The sequence below is a fragment of the Equus caballus genome, chromosome 6, assembly GCF_041296265.1.
Source record: "Equus caballus isolate H_3958 breed thoroughbred chromosome 6, TB-T2T, whole genome shotgun sequence".
In the NCBI taxonomy this organism is placed as follows: Eukaryota; Metazoa; Chordata; class Mammalia; order Perissodactyla; family Equidae; genus Equus; species Equus caballus.
Window position 1 is genome coordinate 24,482,940 of NC_091689.1, and position 18,536 is coordinate 24,501,475.

General features: G+C 48.3%; 1 long non-coding RNA gene across 1 annotated transcript in view; it reads left to right on the forward strand.

Annotated features, from left to right (window-relative positions):
* Window positions 1–7,178: 7,178 nt before the first annotated feature.
* The window catches only part of LOC138924602 (uncharacterized), a 32,380-nt gene continuing 21,022 nt past the window's right edge, over window positions 7,179–18,536 (forward strand). Inside the window, exon 1 of the long non-coding RNA XR_011439591.1 lies at window positions 7,179–7,413. This is a non-coding gene — a long non-coding RNA (uncharacterized lncRNA). The remainder of the gene's footprint in view (window positions 7,414–18,536) is intronic.

Genomic DNA, 18,536 nt, shown 5'->3' on the forward strand with positions numbered 1-18,536 from the left:
TAAAGCAGAAACTCCCACTTCTTGGGGAATCTCACCAGCCTAAAAAGTAAAACCTAAAGATACCAATACTGAACGTGGCCAAAGAAATGGTCACACGCCTTAGAGTGAATTCCAATAATAATTCAAGAAGATTCTGTGAAGGAAGGCTGTGAGTTTCCAAATTACAAGGGCCAACCTAGTACTAACAATGGAGGAAGAAAGACCCTTGCCACGACCATCGCTGTGGAAATTCAGGACACAGGAGAAACGATTCTACAACTGTGGAGAGAATACACAGGACAGACCCAAAGTATCAGGCATCAGAACAGCTTTGGAATTCTCAAATGCCCCCAGTGGACAATAGAGGAATGGGGACTTCTGCTTTCAGCATTCTGAAGGAAAATTATATCCAGCTAGATTAAAAGTCAAGCTAAAGACTTGTAGTTTCTTTAAAAATTCCACACACCCTTTCTTAGGAAACTACTTGAGGAGGTACTCCTCCTTAGGAAAATAGAAATTTACCTAATTTAATGAGGGAGTAAACCAAGAAAGAAGAAAACATGGTATACAAGAAATGAGGGATCCAACACAAAGAGGAGCAAGGTGACTCCCCAGGAGCATAGAGAAAGCTTCCAGGATGGCAGCTGTGCACCGGCAGAGAAGGCACCCGGTCTACTTGAGATGTGAGGAGTCTCCAGAGGAGCTGTCTTAATTAGACTACTTGCCTCTGAACCTAGTTAGATAGGAGTTGGGATTGAATTATGGACAAGTACCTGGGAAACCAAGAGACGAACTCCAAGGAAAACAAGAGATTGGGCAAGAAAGAAAAAGTGATCACGGTAATTCTAGATGACTCAGCTGTGATCAGTATTTACACAGTCCTAATAGCATCAATACTGAATATTAACCGTAAAACGCTATTAGCGGGATGGAGGTTGGGCAGAGGGTGGACGGGAAGCGTGTATACCTGAAAGCAAAATAATCCTCATTTTCCATAGGGAGAGGTCAAGAGAGAATGCTTAAAAAAAGAAAGGCTGAAAATAAGAGGTCAGAAAGTAACAGCAAATGAACACAGAGAAGAAGGGGGAAAATAATGAAGAGCAGAAATTCATTAAAAAAATTACACACACAAGAGGGCAGCAGCAAAACCAAAAGTTGCTTCTATCTAAAGAAACAAAACTGGTACACCTCCAGAAACTAACAAGACAAAAAGGGCATACAAATCACTGTTGAAAATTAAAAAGGGCCATTTTACAGATCACGTAGACACCCAAGGATAAGAGGATATTATAAACAACTTCATGATAGTAAATGTGAAAATTCAGAGGAAATGGACAAATTCCTAGGAAAACAGCATTCACCTAACTTAAGGAAGCGCTGGGACAGCGACCAGCGCGGCCACCGGCCCGCGGGAAGCGGCATTTGGGCACTCGCCGCCGGCATCCTCGCGCGTCTCCACAGAGAGGAGGCGAAGCCACGCCCCGCGGGGGAACGCCATTTCCCAGCGCCCATTCCGCTTACGTCACAGCGGGGCCGGGCCAATGAAGACCCGGAAGAGAAGTGTCCCTGCGCGTGTGGACTACGTGGGGGCGGGACTTCCGGAGTCGCCCTCTTCGTCGCGTCGTCTGTTGTGAAGTCGCTCCCGTTAGACTCCTCGGAGGCCTCAGCCGGTCGTCCCAGAGGGTTCCCGGCTGGGACTCCCAAGGCGGCTGGACCGCGTGGCATCTGAGGATGTGGCCGTGTGCTTCTCCCAGGAGGAGCGGCTCCTTGATAAGGCTCGGAGCCCGCTGCGCGGGGATGCGACGCTGGAGGCCTGGCGCTGTGGCTCCGGGGCGGCGGCGCCTCCCGGGCAGGGTGTGTGTGTGCGAGAGTCAGGTCGGGACGCCCCGGGCAGGTCTGTCCGTCAAGGCCTGCTCTGTGCGGGGAGTGGCCCAGGCTGGAGAGACGGGTAGCTTTTGGGGAGTCCCGGGGGCCCCGCGGCGGATACTACAGTGAGGAGGCGTGTGGGAGAGGCTTCGGCTTCAGCTAAACCAGCTCGGAAGCAGCGCGGCCGAGAGACCCCTACAGAAGGGGAGTCCGCCTGCCAGAGAAGCCCTTTGTGTGCAGGAGGATGGCTCCGGGCTGCTCACGGTGGGGAGGTGCAGCAAACGTGAGGGAGCGCAGCAGCCACCCTGGAGGGAGGTCTGAGGGCCGTGAATGGGGGAAATTCATCAGTCCAGCTCCGGTCTCCTGCACCGGAGGGTGCGCGCTGGAGAAAAGCCTTATGGGCACAGCCGGTGTGGGAAAGCACTCAGCGAGGATACGTGCTTGTTTGGCCCCAGAAGGGTCACAGAGGAAAGGTCTCGTGAGTGCAGTAAATATCGGAGCCGCTTTGGCCTCTCTCTAAGCTCATGAGGCATCAGAAAGTCTGCACTAGAGAAAGTCCTCTTGAAGGCAGGGAATGAAGCTTTCAGCCAAAGGCCTGCTCTGATTTGGCATTGGAAAGTTCACAACCCCGGAAGGTGTTGGGAATGCAGCCAATGTGGGAAAACCTTCTGCTGAAACTTGGAGCTTGTGCTGCATTAAAAGCCTTTTAAGTATGACCAGCGGGAGAAAGCACTGAGCTGCAGGTCCAACCTCATTCACACCTGGCAGATGCACCCTCGAGGACAATGTCATGAATGCGGATGGGGGAAGGCCTTATGCCAAAGTGGCTTCCTTATCAGTCCCGGAGAATTCACCATGGAGAAAGGCCTTTTGAGTACAGCCATGTGAGAAAACCTTCAGCCCAGGGCCTGGCCTCATTCAGCATCCGCTCACTCTGGAGAAAAGCCTTAAGTGCGCAGGGAATGTGCTCTCTCCTGCTTCAACGTGACAGGATGGACACCAGAGAGAAGCTCTTAGAGTCGCCTCTGTGAGGATGCCATCAGCTGGAAGCTGAACTTGCATATGTCACACACCCACACGGGGATGTTCCTAATGAGTGCTGGTGTGTGGGAAGCTTTTGGGAGCTTCACACTGCACTTTGTAACCTGCCCAGGGCCCTCGCCAATTGTCTCACTGTCAGTGCCTGTGGCAGAAGGTGCCTCACTGCTCTCCCAGCCAGGAGGGACTCAGAGGCCATCCCAAGGTGCTCTTTTGAGGCCCTGGAGGGACTCATGAGCAGTTGAGCCCATTGGTGGGCCTTATTCGCTTCTTGACCAGTTAGGACATGGGTGTGACCAGCTTTGGCTAGGAGGACCTCAGGTGGGGTCTTTTTGTGGCTTCCAGGGATGGTTTACCTTTTTTCGGGGACATTGTTGTTGTAGTATGACTCTTAATGGATTTGTCTGACTTCCAAGTCCTGCTTCCATGGGAACTGCCTGCCTCCCGTTATTCTGCTGGGTGTGGAAATAAAGGCCTTACTGTGTGAGCCACCTTTAATCTGGGGGTTTCTGTTTACTGTGTGGGGTGGGTTGAGAACAGAATTGAGCTCCAGCATTATATGGGTGGGTGGGGAGGGGGTGGCAGAAGATGACAGAAGAACTGTCAGTCCACTTTTGGCCTGATTTGTATTGCTGCCCAAGACCTCCTGGCAATGACTGACAGGGTTTATGGGCTTTATCCTGTGGCTGGATGTCAGGATTATTTTTGGGCCCAGAGGTCACCCTGAGGATGACGTGATTGGTGTGACAACCCCCAGTGCATCTCACAGCAGCATGAGTTTGATCCCTGTATCCAGGGGTTGTCCCACATTCCCCAGCACTGCTGAGGGGAAGCTTTTTCCCAAGACATGCCCAGGAGCTGTGTCCCCTTAAGTCCAGAACCTGGTAGGCAGGTGTCATTCATCATAAGACCTACAGGGGCCATATAGGAGCCATAATTTGTACAGAACACTAGGTGTAGTAGTAAGTGAGGGGACTGCGGCGAGGTGAGGGGATGTGTCCCTTCTCAGTGAGCATTCACAAATGTTCTAGGAACCATGGCTCTGCAAGATGAGAGTGTATAGAAATTCTCAGGATTTCCAGACCTGTGTCTCTTATAGCCATGCTCACTGTCAGCAAATAACCCAAAGGTTCTGTTGTGTTGGCAGTCTACGCTAGGGTGGAGAAGGTCACTGGGTGGCCCTGGGCTGGCGGGCTCAGGCTGGTGGGCAGAAAACCACTGGAAACCTGCTGGAGTGCCAAACAAATTCCCTGGGAAGCTGCTTGCAGGGGGTGTGTTTGAACTTGGTGGGAAGCTGGCTGGAGCAGGCTTGACTCCCTGGGAATGCTCGGAAGCTGCCTCTGGGGAACTCTCTCAGAAGTCAGCTAGGATACCTGCAGAACGCGACCAGGAAGCCCCCTGCTGGGTGCCGCTGAAACTTGCTTGAGTGAGCTCCACCGGGTGTCTCACCTACAGCCAGATGCCAAGAGAGTGAGAAGAAGGAAAGCAGAATGGAGCTGTGAAGAGAAACTGCTTCCTTGTCCCCGTGACCCTCCAGCGCCCTCTACTTAACATCATGCCAGCTGGCAAGGAAGTCACAGCTGAGTGAGGGAGAACGGACTTGGGAAGCCTTGGCGGAGGATTCACGTAGTGTACTTGGGGCACTGTGGCAGGGTTCTCCCACCAGAGGACCCAGTCTCTCCGCCAACCAAGGGCTCTAGGCCTGGGAACTGCGTGAGAGGCTGTCACTATCTACAGTTGTGACTAGATCTAAGGGGATTTTTTTGCTTTTTTGTTTTGTAGGTCAGTTGTTACTCTTGTTTTTCCAGTGGCATTGTGCTCAGTTAACTACTGTCAGATCCCTGTGGACCAAGGTATTTTGATTACCCGTACATACCTGCTGTCTTTCCTGGCAGATGCACCTCTCTTGCCATTGGTGGCCGAGTCTGGCCATTTGGCCTGTACTCCCCCAGAATCCCATCATTCAGCGGCACCCAGCAGGGGGATGAGCATGCCCATCTCAGCGACAGCATCCCCATCATCACACCTGTGTGTCCAGGAGAGCAGTTCTGAAGCTTTCCAAGGGTATGAGTGCTCCTCTTAACTAACGTGTTTCTTAATGCCTTAGTGAAAGCAGTGTCTTCTGGGCCTTCTTGAAGGATGTATTTGGGAGATAGGTGTGCAGGTCACACAGGACCAGTCCAGTCCAACGTTCCTTTCTCCCCACACCTTTGGATTCCCTGCTCCATGCCAGGGAAGCTCTGGCATTGCAACCTTGTAAAATGTAGGCCATTTTTGAATTGAAGTTTGAGTCAGACAATCAGATGTGCTGTTTAGAGCCCCCTCCAGCGGGTCAAGTGAGTCCTTTAAATCTGGACTCTCTAGTAACTTCATCGTCAATAATTAGGTCTGATCTAGTGTTATATTCCACCCTCCTTGGTCTAACGCTTAGAATCCCCTTCCACGTGTTTCCCAGTTTCTATTGGTATATGAAAAGTCTTGCTCATCTTCTAGGTGTGTAAACTATTCTTCCTGGGGCACAGTGTATGCCTCTCCCTCTGGAGCATGCTGTGATTTGTCCCTAGTTCTGTGTCTGATGGCAACAGAGGGTGGTTGTGGTGGGTCTTGAGAACGGGTGTCCCCTTTTGAGGCATCTACCCTTGGCAACGTTATCACAGGGTTTTCAAGCAAAGGAAGATTTAGACACGGTGGGGCAAACTACTACAGGCAAGGGAGGCTCTCATATGCCTTGGGGGTCTCAGATGATCAGTTTCATCTGATCAAGTTTCATGTGGGTCCTCACTCAAAGTTGCATGATCCTGTCCTTTCACAGTCAGTGCCCAGTGAATTCAACTGTTGTTCACCATCAGTACAGTTAATTTTTCTGTTTGATTTTTTTGGGAGTATCAGCCTGTGGCTGTAAGAAAAAGAGTGTCCTTTAGGCCTGTCCTGGACGTTCTCTGGTTCTCACCATGACTTGTCATTTTCTCTGTAAGCACTTGGGTGCACTCAGGGGACTACCCCACACCGTAGTCCCTGTAGTCATCATTACTACCATAAAAAACAAGGCCAGCAGCCACTGGGGCTCCGAGGCAACTGGCTTCAGGCAGCACTTCATCACAATCAACCAAAGGTGGTGATAGCTTAATTAATCCTGATGCCAGCAGATGCCACGGATTACCATCCCGTTTCCCACCAGCATCGAGCTCAACACTGTTCGGGCTTAGTAGCCTGACAGGTCAATTCCAAAATCCCTTCTTTGCAAGGCTGTCTCCTCTGATCATTCCCAGTACCACTTCTGTATCAGTCAGGGTCCAGTCCAGTAGACAGTAGCCACACAATAGTTTGAGTAAGAGAGGTTTGATGTGAAGAATTACTATTTCTGGGGGTTTAACTGCTATGTGGAGATAAAAGAGGATTGTAAAGAATACCCTGAAAGAGAGTACCCAAGGTCGGAACAAATTGGGAAGGGAGGGGGCCCTCCCTAAGGCCGGATGGAGACCTTGTTGGAGATGGTGTTGTTTACCAGGTGGTTCTGGACTGTAGATGGTCCATGTTTGTCGGGCCAAGGCCTGATGGGCAAGAACTGCGATCTTGGGGAAGGCCGGAAACCCCTCCCCTTTGGACCCCTCCACACACACTGGCTGCCTACACAGTTCTCCTGAAGCTGCCCATGGGGAAGGGAGGTGCTGTCAAACTCACTGAGAAGCTTCCTGGGGCATGGCTGGGCTTGATGGTGAGTGGCTGAGAAGCCCTCTGTGGGGGTGCTGTTGAACTCTCCAGATACTGGCTGGGGCGCCTGCAGAACTCGCAGGAAGCTGCTTGCTGAGGTGCCACCAAACTTTCCACCAGGAAGCCATCTCAAGTGCCCTGAAACTCACTGGGAGGCGAGTGCCACTGGGTGTAGGAACAAGGAGGAAGGAAAGCACACCGGAACCAGGAAGAGAAACTTCCTCCTCCGTTGTCTCTCTAGCTCCCTCTACCCACAGAGCCTGATGTTGCGCCAGCTGCCAAGGCAGATATGACCCCAGTATCAGAAGCAGGGCGATGAAAAGTGGAGTTAGCGCTGAGAGGCAATATATGTACAACTGGTACAACTAAACTCACTTTCTGAAGTTAGCATAACCTTGATGGCAAAACCCAGCAAAGACAGTCCAAGAGGAAAGAAATATCTCGCTTAGGCATAGATGCAAAATCCTGAAGAAAATTCAGAAAACTGGATTTAGCAGTGTGTAAAATATAATGCATTAAGACCCCCTGGGGTTTATATCAGCATCGTCTGGCTCTCCATCAAAATCTGTGCTTCTCTTTCATAGTATGGAGTGGTCACTGGGAAGCACCTAGCTGTGACCAAGCAACCGCTTCTCACCGGTGGAATGCTGCCTCCAGGCTAAGGCTTTTAAGCAGAGCACATGTCTCTTTCGCCTTCTGCCTTCTGGATGTGGATGACGCCAGGCTCCTTGGGAATGGTGGAGTTACAAAGTGCAAGAATGGGCATATGAAGAAGAGCTTCTTGTCAAACAGGAACCTCCATCTTGGGCTGTTACACAGGTGATAAACTTAATTTTTTGAGCTAGTACACACTTTGGGGTGTGTGTGTGGTGTGTGTGTTTGTATTAGCCTTCCCTAACAATGTTTACGTGGTGGTTGAGTGGTTAAGATTTGGTGCTCTCACTGCCATGGCCCGAGTTTGTTTCCAGTCAGGCAGCCACACCACCTGTCTGTTGGTTGTCACACTGTGGTGGCTGTGTGTTGCTGTGATGCTGAAAGCTATGCCACTGGGACTTCAAATACCAGCAGGGTCACCCACGGTGGACAGGTTTCAGCGGAGCTTGCAGATTAGATAGACTAGGAAGAAGGACCTGGCCACCCACTTCTGAAAAAATGGCCAGGAAAACCGTATGAATAGCAGTGGAGCTTTGCCTGATAGAGCACCAGAGGGTGAGAGGATGGCGCAAGAAGACCAAGCAGGGTCCTGCTGTGCTGGCCACAGGGTCGCCGGGAGTGAGAATCCACTCAACAGCACTAACAACAAGAAAACAATGTTTACATTATAGAATAAATGATAGAATTCACTATATTTACAGATTAAGGGATAAAATTTTATGAGCATGTTAATAGATGCAGAAAAACTGTTTAATAAAAAAGCTTTGGCCACTAGGTATGGGAGGGGATGTCTTTGTTCTGACACAGGTGACTCCTCAAAGCCCACAGCAAGCGTTATAACTCATGGTGAGAAGTTCAAAGCTTTGCTTTTGAGTTGGGTGCACGAAGGCAATTAATCAAAATAAATAAATGGTATAAGAATTAGAAAGGTGAAAACAAGCCTTGTTATTTGACAATATAAATATAGAAAGTCCGAAAGTATATACTGATTAATTATTAGAATTAATAGGAAAGTATATAAAGTTGTTGAATACATAATCAACTATAAAATCAATTGCATTCTGTGCATCAAACCCAGAAAATTAGAAATTAAGGATTTAAAAAGGTGCCATTTACAATGACATAAAAACCCAGGACACGGGAAGAGGTATAACAAAAGATGTATAACAAAAGACATGCAGGATGTCTTTGTGAAACCTCACAGACCCAAATAAAGAGATGTAAAAACGTCGCATTTCTCCACATTGATCTACAGGTTTAATGTGATTCTATTTAAAATGCTGATTTCTTTTTTGAACTTGAAAGACAATTCTGATAACTATGTGGTAATGTAAAGGGACAAAGATAGTCCAAAGACTCTTGAAGAAGAAACAGATGCTGAGAGAGAGGTCTTGCTCTTCCTGATATCAAGACTTATTATAAAGCTACAGGAGAGAGAGAGAATGGAGTTATATACAGGGATAGACAAATGGACCAATAAGACCAATGGACCAGGGTGAAGAACCCAGAAATAGATCAATGCGTGTGTGCTCGTGCTTGATTTGTGATACAACGGACACTGCAGAATAATGGGCGAGTGGGCTGCTGAGCAAATAGCGCTGGGACAGTTGGGTATCCGTATGCATGCGCGTACACAAGAAAATGGATCTTTATTCCTCACCGTACTAGACACTCAACTCCAGGTGCGTTATTGATCTACACAAAAAAGGCAAAAAGATAAGATTTTTGGAAGATAAATAGGGAAATCTAAATGATCTCAGGGTCTTAAAAAAGACGAAATTCACAAGTCACAAAACAAGACTGATAAATTTGTCTACGTTAAGATGAAGAGCTCCTGTTCATCAAGACACTATAAAGTGGGAATGAAAGACAAATCTTGAAGTGGGAGAAGACATGTGAAATGAGAAAAAGGACTTGTATCTAGAATAAATAACTTCTACAGACCAATAAGAAAGAAGACTGATAACCAACTAGAGAAGATGTGAACAGGAATTTCATGAAAGAGGAAATCCAAGTGGCCGGTAGACACAGGAGAAGCGCTCTGCTTCAGAGTGATCAGGGAAATGCAGGTGAAAACCACGAGGAGAATTCCAGCACACCCCTGGCAGACCGGCAGACACTCAAGAGTCGTCCACCGCTGTGGGCATGTGAAACAGTGTTCGCGCTTGAAACCAGTGTGGCAGTTTCTTAAAGTTAGACATACACCCAGCACCACTTATTCCATTCCTAGGTATTTACTCCAAAGAAACGAAAGCCTTTGTTCATATCAGGACTTGTATATAAATATTCGTAGCAATTTATTTATAATAGCCCCAAACCGGAAACTTCCCAATGTCTATCAACAGGGGAGGAGATAAACAAATTGTGACACACCATGTAATGGAATACTACCCAGCATTAAAAAGGAAGGATCTAGGGGTACACGCAACTACATGGATGAACCCTTAAAACATGCTAACTGAGAGACGCCAGACGCAAAAGGCCACATGTTGTATGATTCCATTTATATGACATTTTAGAAAATTCAAACTACAGTAACAGACAGCCATTGGTTGCCTGGCATGGGGTGGTGGAGAGGGGTAGGACAGAGGAGTTCCAAGGGGGCACGAGACTTCCAGGGGTCGTGGATGTGTTCCCTATATTGAGTGTGGTGACGGCGTCATGGATGTGCACGTGTGTCAGGTGGATCAGTTTGTACACTTTAGATATGTGCAATTATGGGTGTACGTCCGTTATCTCTCAATAGAACTGTTTAAACACAGCACCTGTTCAGGTCAACAAGAAGCAAAATGAAAGCCCGCAATCCCGTGCCTTCAGCATAGTTAGAAGACAGAGAATAGTACAAACCTCAAAGTACCTGTGAGTAAAACCCCACAAATTTCCACTGCACCTATTTCTCAAGCTCTGACTGCAGCCCCTGGTAGGCGTTCTGGTTTGGGAGGGTGTTTTCCAAGTTCCCCGTGTCTGCATCCATCTGCCTGTCTCCTGTCCTCTTTAGCCAAGGAAAGACAGACCATGTCGCCTAGTGCAGTTCTCACGGGTCGGCGAGCAGACCACCCATCTGGCTGCTCACTGCATCCTCCACCCGCAGCTCCCCTCTGGCTCTTTTTGCCCCTGCTCCCTTCTTGGGCCTCTTCGTACCGCACTTGATGCTGGCCACACCCTGACACCTTCAGGTGGCCAACAAAGACCCCTGAGGTGCACACAAGGTTGAGGGGCTCAGTGACAATCTATCACGTGTGGCTCAGAGGTGTGGCCTGGCCAGAGTCTTGAAGCATGGTGGTGTGTTCAGGGGGACCAGGAAGGGGCATCTGTTCCAGGAAGTGAGAAGGGGGTTTCTGAGAGCATGCAGTTTTGAGATTTCTGCAGACTCAGAATGGCTTGGGTGTAGGGTACGTGCAGGAGTGTGGAGTAGAGGAGGCTGGAGCTGTAGCAGGTTTGGAGCATGAGAGATCATGAAATTGACACAAGCATGTATTTCATCCTGCAGGCTAGGATTTTTCAACATGTGCTCTTGGGGGCCCCTGGCAGCCTCAACAAACACGAAGGAGGTCTGGCAGCCTTGCAAAGAAAAGCAATAGGAGAAATTATGGTCCACACAGAAGTCCTCTTATGTTCTCAATGACCAGGTTCTTCAAGTTTTCGTGGGGCTGTGAGGCAAGCTTGGGATGGCTTCTCGTGGCTACCATCCAGGTGACAGAATACAGTTTGTCTTGGCTTCATATTTTCATGTAATTTGCCAATTATTGTTTATGCTCAAGTTCTCATTTAAAAATTATTTCTTCTATGTTGTGTGGTAGCCAGAATACTGGCTCCCCCAAATATCCCTGAACCCATGAATCTGTTATGTTGCATGGCAGAAAGGACTTTGCAGGTGTGAGGAAGTGAAGGATCTTGGGATGGAGAGATGATCCTGGATTATGTCCTTGTAAGAGAGGCAGAGGATCAGAATCAGAGAGGGAGATGCGAGGACAGAAGCAGAGGTTGGGGTGATGTGACCCTGCCCCAAAGAATGCGAGCAGGCTCTAGAAGCTGGAAAAGGCCAGGCAAGGGTTGTCCTCCGGAGACTCTGGGAGGAGCACGGCTCCCACACTGCGCCCTGTCTGCTTGCGCCTGAACCTCACGGTACCTTTCAGGCCAAAGAGGAGGCTGTTCTTTGGGGAAACAAGAATAGCCGCTGGTGTTTCCCAGGGAAGCCAGTGCCCTTTGTTTTGAAGAGGCAGCTCACTCCGTTTGCTAGGGATCCTTGGCCCCTCCTGCAGGGCCTGGCTTGCAGTAGGTGCTTCGTAAGTGCTGGTCGGGTGAGTGAATGAAGGATGCGTTTCAACAAAAGTGAATTCATTTTGTGGATTGAAATAGCCCCAGAGAGCCCCTTGGAGAGAGGCTGGCGTGCAGGCCGCCTGGCCTGGGGTGACTGGGGACTAGTGGTCCCCCAGCCTCTTTCTCCCCCTACCTCTCCTATCTGGGACGTCTGGCTTCATGTCCAGCAGCCCTGGGAGAGGGTTTGGAAAATGTGCCTTTACAGTTTTGAAATCCCAAATGGGATATCCATACTGTTTCAGAAGGGGCGGGAGCCACGCTGTGGTGAGCTGTGGGCCTGAGGGCGGCTCTAGAGCACTGCGGGGCCCAGGACTCTGCAGAGCTCGAGTTTCACGGCTTGTAAAACCCAAATGGAATCCTAGGTGTGTGGGATAAAACCGCATTTAACGCGCACATAATGGGCCAAGGCGGCGACTTGGGGACAGACAGACTTTGAACAGCTACACGGTAGAGAATTGCCAAGTCCAGCTTGCTCCCACATCCCTGATCCATTGCTGTGGCAACACGGGGTCCCCCAGCCCATGCCTGTCACACAGCAGGGCCTCAGAGAACGCTGTGGAAGGAAACAATCTGCTCAAGGGACTTGCAGCTGGGTGGGTGCGTGGGGGCTCCTTGATCCCTTGCATCACCTCCTGCCCACCCTTCTTCCTTCTGTCCTTCTGGTGCCGACCTCCGGGTGCTCCAGCGCCAGCTGGGACAGCATCCTAGCTCGCGTCCTGCCTCCTGCTCTGTTGCGCTCCATCCTCTACCCACAGCTAGAATGGGCTTTTCTGAATGCAGTCCCACCTCCCACCTGCCTGTGAAGACCCCTCAGGTGGTCCTGCTGCCCTCACCATCATCTCCAGCCTCCTCTGGGATTTGGGCTCCTCAGTGGCCCCCCCCCCACCCGACCCCTGTTACATGGAGCCACTTATTTCCCCCTCACCACATGCTGGGCTCCTTCCCACAAGCTGTACCAGAAGCCCTCTCGGGGTTCACCCCCACCCCTTTCAGATGCCACTTCTGCCAGGAAGCCTTCCCTTCCTTCCCAGTTGAGTGGTGTCCCCTGTGCTCCCTGAGGCCTGTGATCCCACCCCAAGCATTTGTTGTAAGGGCCTAAGTACAGGTTTGTGGTCCTCATACCTCCAGAGGTTGGAATAGGTGCTCAGTGAACATGTGTAGATCAATGGCCAGGTCGGGGGATGTGCTCAGGGGGTCTGTCTTATACGCACACCCCAGCTGGTCTCTGCCTCACAGTAGCTTTAAAGCCTTTCATTTCTTCTCTAAGGTTCCTAGGACCAGATAATTTTACCCTTATGAATTAAAGCTTTAGAAGAGCCAGTATGTCCTAATCTATGGAAATAGAACGTTTCTGAAGAAGAACTTTATTCATTGTTCAAGGCTGATGGTACTGAGGTGGGCAGGTCCCTCAGCAGGTTCTTGTCGAGAGAGGATGAGATTCCAGAAGAGTTGTTTTCCTGCTCAAGAGGAGCCCCTGTTCTATAGATTCTGACGATTTAAATCCTATAGGGTTGCCAGACCAAATACAGGAAACATGGTTAAATTTGAATTTCAGGTAAACAATGAATAATTTTTAGTATAACTATGTCCTGTGTAATATTTAAATTTAACTGGACATCCTGTATTTTTATTTGCTAAATCTGTCGATTCTATTTGGAATAAACTTGGGAATAAAATTAAAGTCTTTATGACTATGTAATGCCCTCTGTGGGGAATCTGACTTATAAATAAAGATGGTGAATATTTTGAAAAGCAAACAAAGTAATCAGATAGACATTTTTATTTATGAAATCTGAGTGAAAGTCTTCTAAATTAGCTTTTAAGAAAAATCTAAAAAGTATCAGTGATTTCCCAGGTGCCCACCATCCTTGCATCTGATGATAGTAACTTTTGCTAAGGCCTGAAAAAACATGAATGTTTAGCAAAATATTTTCCTAAAGGCTGACTTATTGCATTTACCCATATTTTTACTTTTTCTGTTGTTATGTTTTCCTTCCTGCTGTTCCAGGGTCTTCTTTTCTGTTTTCTTTCCATTTCAAGAGCTTCCTTTAGCCATTACTGCAGGGCAGGTGGGCTGGTGATAAATTCTCTTAGTTTTCCTTCACTGAGAATGTCTTGATTTCCCCTTCATTTTTGAAGGATATTTTCACTGACAGTTCTTTCTATCAGCACCTGACAAATATTATGCCATTCCCTTCTGGTCTTCATAGCTTCTGATGAGAAATCACGTCATTCAAATTGTTTTTCTCATATAGGTAAGGCATTGTTTCTCTCTTGTTGTTTTCCAGATTTTTAGTTTGTTTAGTTTGAGAAGTTTCCTGATGATGTATCTTGGTGTGGATTTCTTTGGGTTTATCCTGTTTGGTATTTACTTAACTTCTTGAATTTGTAAGTTTGTGGGGTTTTTTGTATGTGTCAAATTTGGGAAATTTTCAGGCATTATCTCTTACAGTACTTTTCCAGTCCCTCCTTCTTTCTCTCCTCTTTCCAGGACTCTGACAAGAATGTTGCATCTTTGTTATAGTTGGACAGATCACTGAGGCTCTGTTGATTTTTTTTCCCCAGGATGTTTTTTCTTTGTTGTTCAGGCTGGTAATTTCGATTGTTCTCTTACTTCAGTGGTTCTTTCTTTTGCCTTCTTTATTGTGCTGTGGAGCCATCCAATTAATTAAAAATGAGTTTTTGGTTATTATATTTGTCAGTTCTAAAATTTCCATTAGTTTCTTCTTCATATCTTTTATTTCTTTGTTGATGCTTTCTATTTTTTCATTTATTTCAAGTATGTTTGTGATTCCTTGTTTAAACATTGTTATGATGGCTGCTTTGAAACCCTTATCAGATAATTTCAGTGTGTATATGTGTGTGTGTGTGTGCGTGTGTGATCTTGGTGTTGCTGTCTGTTGACCGTCTTTTCTCATTCAAGTTGAGATTTCCCTGTTTCTTGGTATGGTGAGCAATTTTCAGTTGTATCCTAGATATTTTGGGTGTTCAGGATTTTATTTAAATGTTTTAGCAGGCAACCTGTGACACCTCATCACTGGGAGAAGGGTTGGAAGTCCAGGTCCTTTCTCAGCCTCTTTTGACACCCTGTGGGATGGAGAGGATGCCTCATTACTCCTCCTCTGAAACTGTGGGGGTATGAGATAGCAGGGTGGTCACCTCATTACCACTGAGTAGTGGTGAAAGTCCTGACTCTCCACTTGGCCTCCTCTAATGCATCTTTGATTGGGTGTATGTATTCCGATTTCCTTTGGACTAAGTCTGTATCGTAACTCATCAGCCATCTTAGGGGAAGTCTTAAACCCCATGTTACTTTGTCGCTGATACTTAAAAGGACCTTATGTTTCAAGCATTATCTTAATCTTCATATAAAACGGAATGAAAACCAACCAAAAACAATAGGTTCACAGAGCCAGGATAGAAGCAGAAGTCTGCTGGGGGCTGGTTATGGTGTTTGAGTCCTGTAGGGTCTTCATGTTGAAGGAGAAGATTGTACTCTCCCTACAGCAAGTCTTCCTGTGGACAGAGAACCTACCTGGAGGGCTTCAGGGGCCCTGGGTGTGGTGCCAACTGGGCCTCTAGACTTGGGCAGGTCGTCTATGCTCTGGGTTCTGTTTTCCTCACTTGCAAATCAAGGGGAGGGATGGACAGTGTCTGGTGAATGACTCTGAGCATCTTTGGCATTCCTCTTTCTTGTCTGTGGTGGAGAAAATCATGGCTAGGGAAGGCTCAGAGGAGTGGGGAAGTTGGATTTACCTGGAGACCTGATCAGGGGGAGTTTGTGTGTGGGTTTGAATCCAGTTTCATGAGCAGTGGAACAGAATGAAATCTTGGGGATCAGCACATCATAGGGTCATCGCCCATGTCTGGTTTGACTCTGGAAATAATTAACATTTTCCCCCAAGCCCCTTAAAATCTAAATTGACTTTACATGTCTTCCCGCTCTGACACTGGCTGTCATAGGGTGTCTTGGGGATGGAGGTTTCTGGGAAGGGCTTGCACTCGTCCTCTCGGGCTGGGCCCTGCGGTTGTCCTGGGCAGGCCCAGAGAGGATGCAGTGCTCCTGCGGAGTTTCACAGACCCAGAGCTGGCTCCAAGTGTTCAAGCCCTCTCGAAGACCTCTGTGCTGTCTTCCAGCGTCATACAAGTCCAGGAAAGAAAGTGTTGGTCATTGATGGAATAACAAAGTGTAGGCTGGTGTTTGGACAGAAGGAAGATTTTCAGGTAGTTTGAGGAGAGGAGTCTTTGAGTCCCGTCACCTAAATAAGAAAGTTAAAAAACAAAGAGCCATCAATGCAAAGCAGAGTGGGTGTTGCCCAGTGATGAGAAGGGCCCTGCTCGCTTACCCTGGGTGTGAGCTGTCTGGACACATAGGCTCCATCAGTGCCGGGACTGACTCAGCACCTCCCAGGCTCCCAGGGGGTGGCCGTGCTGTTGGCCTGGCCGGGCTGGGGAGTATGTGATCACAATCCTCCATTCAGTTCAGAGGTACGTTGTACCCCATGCAGAGCTAGGAAAAGGACGGCTTCTAGAACCCCAGGGACATTTGGCCCTGAGGGCTTCTGTCCTCTGTTGGAGGAACTCAGAGCAGGCCCAAAGCAGGCTTTTACATCTGGCGAGAAAGGACAGTTTCTCAACCTCACAAGAGTTCATCAGAGCCTGTCCAGGGTTTGTATCGACTCTGGCAGGGGAGCAAGGGGTGGGGAGGGGAGTAGCCCGAGGAGGGGCCCAGCAGATTGGTGCCCATGTATGGAAAACCGTGGAGAATGACACCTTTAGCTCCATCATCCACCCCGTTTAATCCAGACTTCTTCCAGGGTTCCAAAAGCTCAAGGTGGCTTTCATCCTGAGTTTTATTGTTTGGGTGTTGGCCCCTTAATGTGTAATTTGGCCTGACATAGGGCTGAGAAAATGCATTGTCTTATTTCATCCTTGACATTTTTATTGCAGGGAATTTTCAAATCTGTGGGAATGACTGTTCGGGCTGCTTCCTTGGGAAGTATTCAAAGGGAGACAGCTCAGCTACTGAAGGCAGGGAAGGAGGAGAAAAGTGAGGAGAAGAAGGAGAACATGCAGGAGGAAAGGAATTTAAGAGGAAGGAACCTCCAATCACAGCATTTTATTTCTCTACTTGTTCTTTGTATCATAATTTTCTAAATAAGACGTACTTTCCCAATACTTTCTTTCCCTTCCATTAGTCACACGTGAACTGAGCCTCCCATTCCTTCACTTCACTTCTCTGGCCTGTGTCTCTCCGTGTGTAGAGGGAGACCAACGACACCTCCCACCACTTAGGATTATTCCAAGGGCTAAATGAGGTTCATTCGCTCTCTCAACAAATATTTGTTGAGTGTCTGTGTATACCTGGCCGTGTGCTAGGAGTGGGGCTCCTGCTCTCCTGGGGCTTAAAAAGGGATGCTGAGGAGAGGAGCGTTGTTCAATGAGGCATGAGGTAAAGTGGAAGGTGAAAGGGCTCCCCATGGGAAACTGGGCTTAGCTGAAATCTGATGCTTGGGGTGAGTTTACTAGGAGACGGCGCAGGTCTAAGAAGAGAGGAGCTTGTATAGAGGCCTGTGGGAGAAGGACACCCAGAAACCCATGGCGGTTGAGAGGAGGCAGGCCAGCGAGGCTGGAGGGAGAGAAGAGTGAGTGGGCTGGAGAGGCCGGCAGGTGGAGACCACGGAGCATCCGCTGGGCGAGGAGGGCACTTGGATCTTCATCCCAAGAGCTTCGAGAAGCCACTTAACGGTTTAAGCAGGGGAAGTCACAATGGGACTTGCAGTTTGAAAGGAGCGTACTGGCTGAGGGGGCCAGGCTTGATGGCCAGGGGAGGCCAACGATTCAACTACTTCCTGAGGCCAGCTTTGATAGTGGCAGCTTGGACGGTGGAGGTGGTTGGATGTGTGGTGGAGGGGGATGGAGAGAAGTGGGCCGATCTTAGAATTGTTTAGGAAGTAAGATCTTGTGATCTTAGTGACTGATCAGATCATGAGTGGTGAGGGAGAAAAAAGTATCAAGGACCGTGCCTAAATTCCTACCTCATGCAAGTGGATAGAGTGGTTACTGACTGAGGTGGAAGCTACGAGATGAGGCGTGGCCTTGGAAATGTTGCATCTGAGGTCCCTTTGAGACGTCTCTGTGAAAACGTGAATAGGTTAGTTGGAAGTACCATTTTGGAGTTCTGGGTTGAGGTCGGGCCCCATCGTTCACCCTTTCCTGTATCCACACCGACTGCCCTGTGGCTGTTCAGTTCCTCCTTGAGAGGCAGAGTAAACTCTCCCAACTCTTGACTGGAGGCTCAGCTCTCTTCCATTAAAAAAACCCCCAATCCTTCTCAACCTCCTCCCCACCCCCAGCTACATTCACCTTATCCTCTTCCTCTCATGCATGGTTCAGACTCCTCCAAATTTGCTGCTCCACGATGAGGCTCTTCAAATACAATTCCTTAAGTTCAGCTCGTTGAGTATATCTCCTCTCCATCTTTAGCCCTATGGTACTAAACAAATAAGTATCTGTTCCCTATACCTAATGTTCACTGGTGGGACAGACATGGGATAACTATGATAGGTATTCCTCTAAAACAGGCGGAAATGGGAGGCTCAAAGCAAGGGTCCGTAGCAGTTCTGACATCCGGCTGGGCAAATGCTGAAAGATCCTTGATTAGGTCTCAAGGCCTGGAAATGATTTTTTATAGTGCTTGGCTCTGCCTTCTGGCCTCTTGGTTCCACCCTCTGAGTTATCCTTCCTTTTTTGTGAAAAGTAGTACGTGTTTGCAGTGGAGTAGTTTTCACAGCCTTATTCTTGCCAGTGGAATTTTTGGGGTCAAACTGGCTCTTTTCATTTACTATTATCTCTATCCCTTTGAGTTTAAGCTGGCAGCATTTTTGCTCATATAACTCTGTCAAAAACTTTGTGGGTCAAATGTGAATCTCATTGGGGTTTACCCTGTTAGACAGAAGCTATATTCA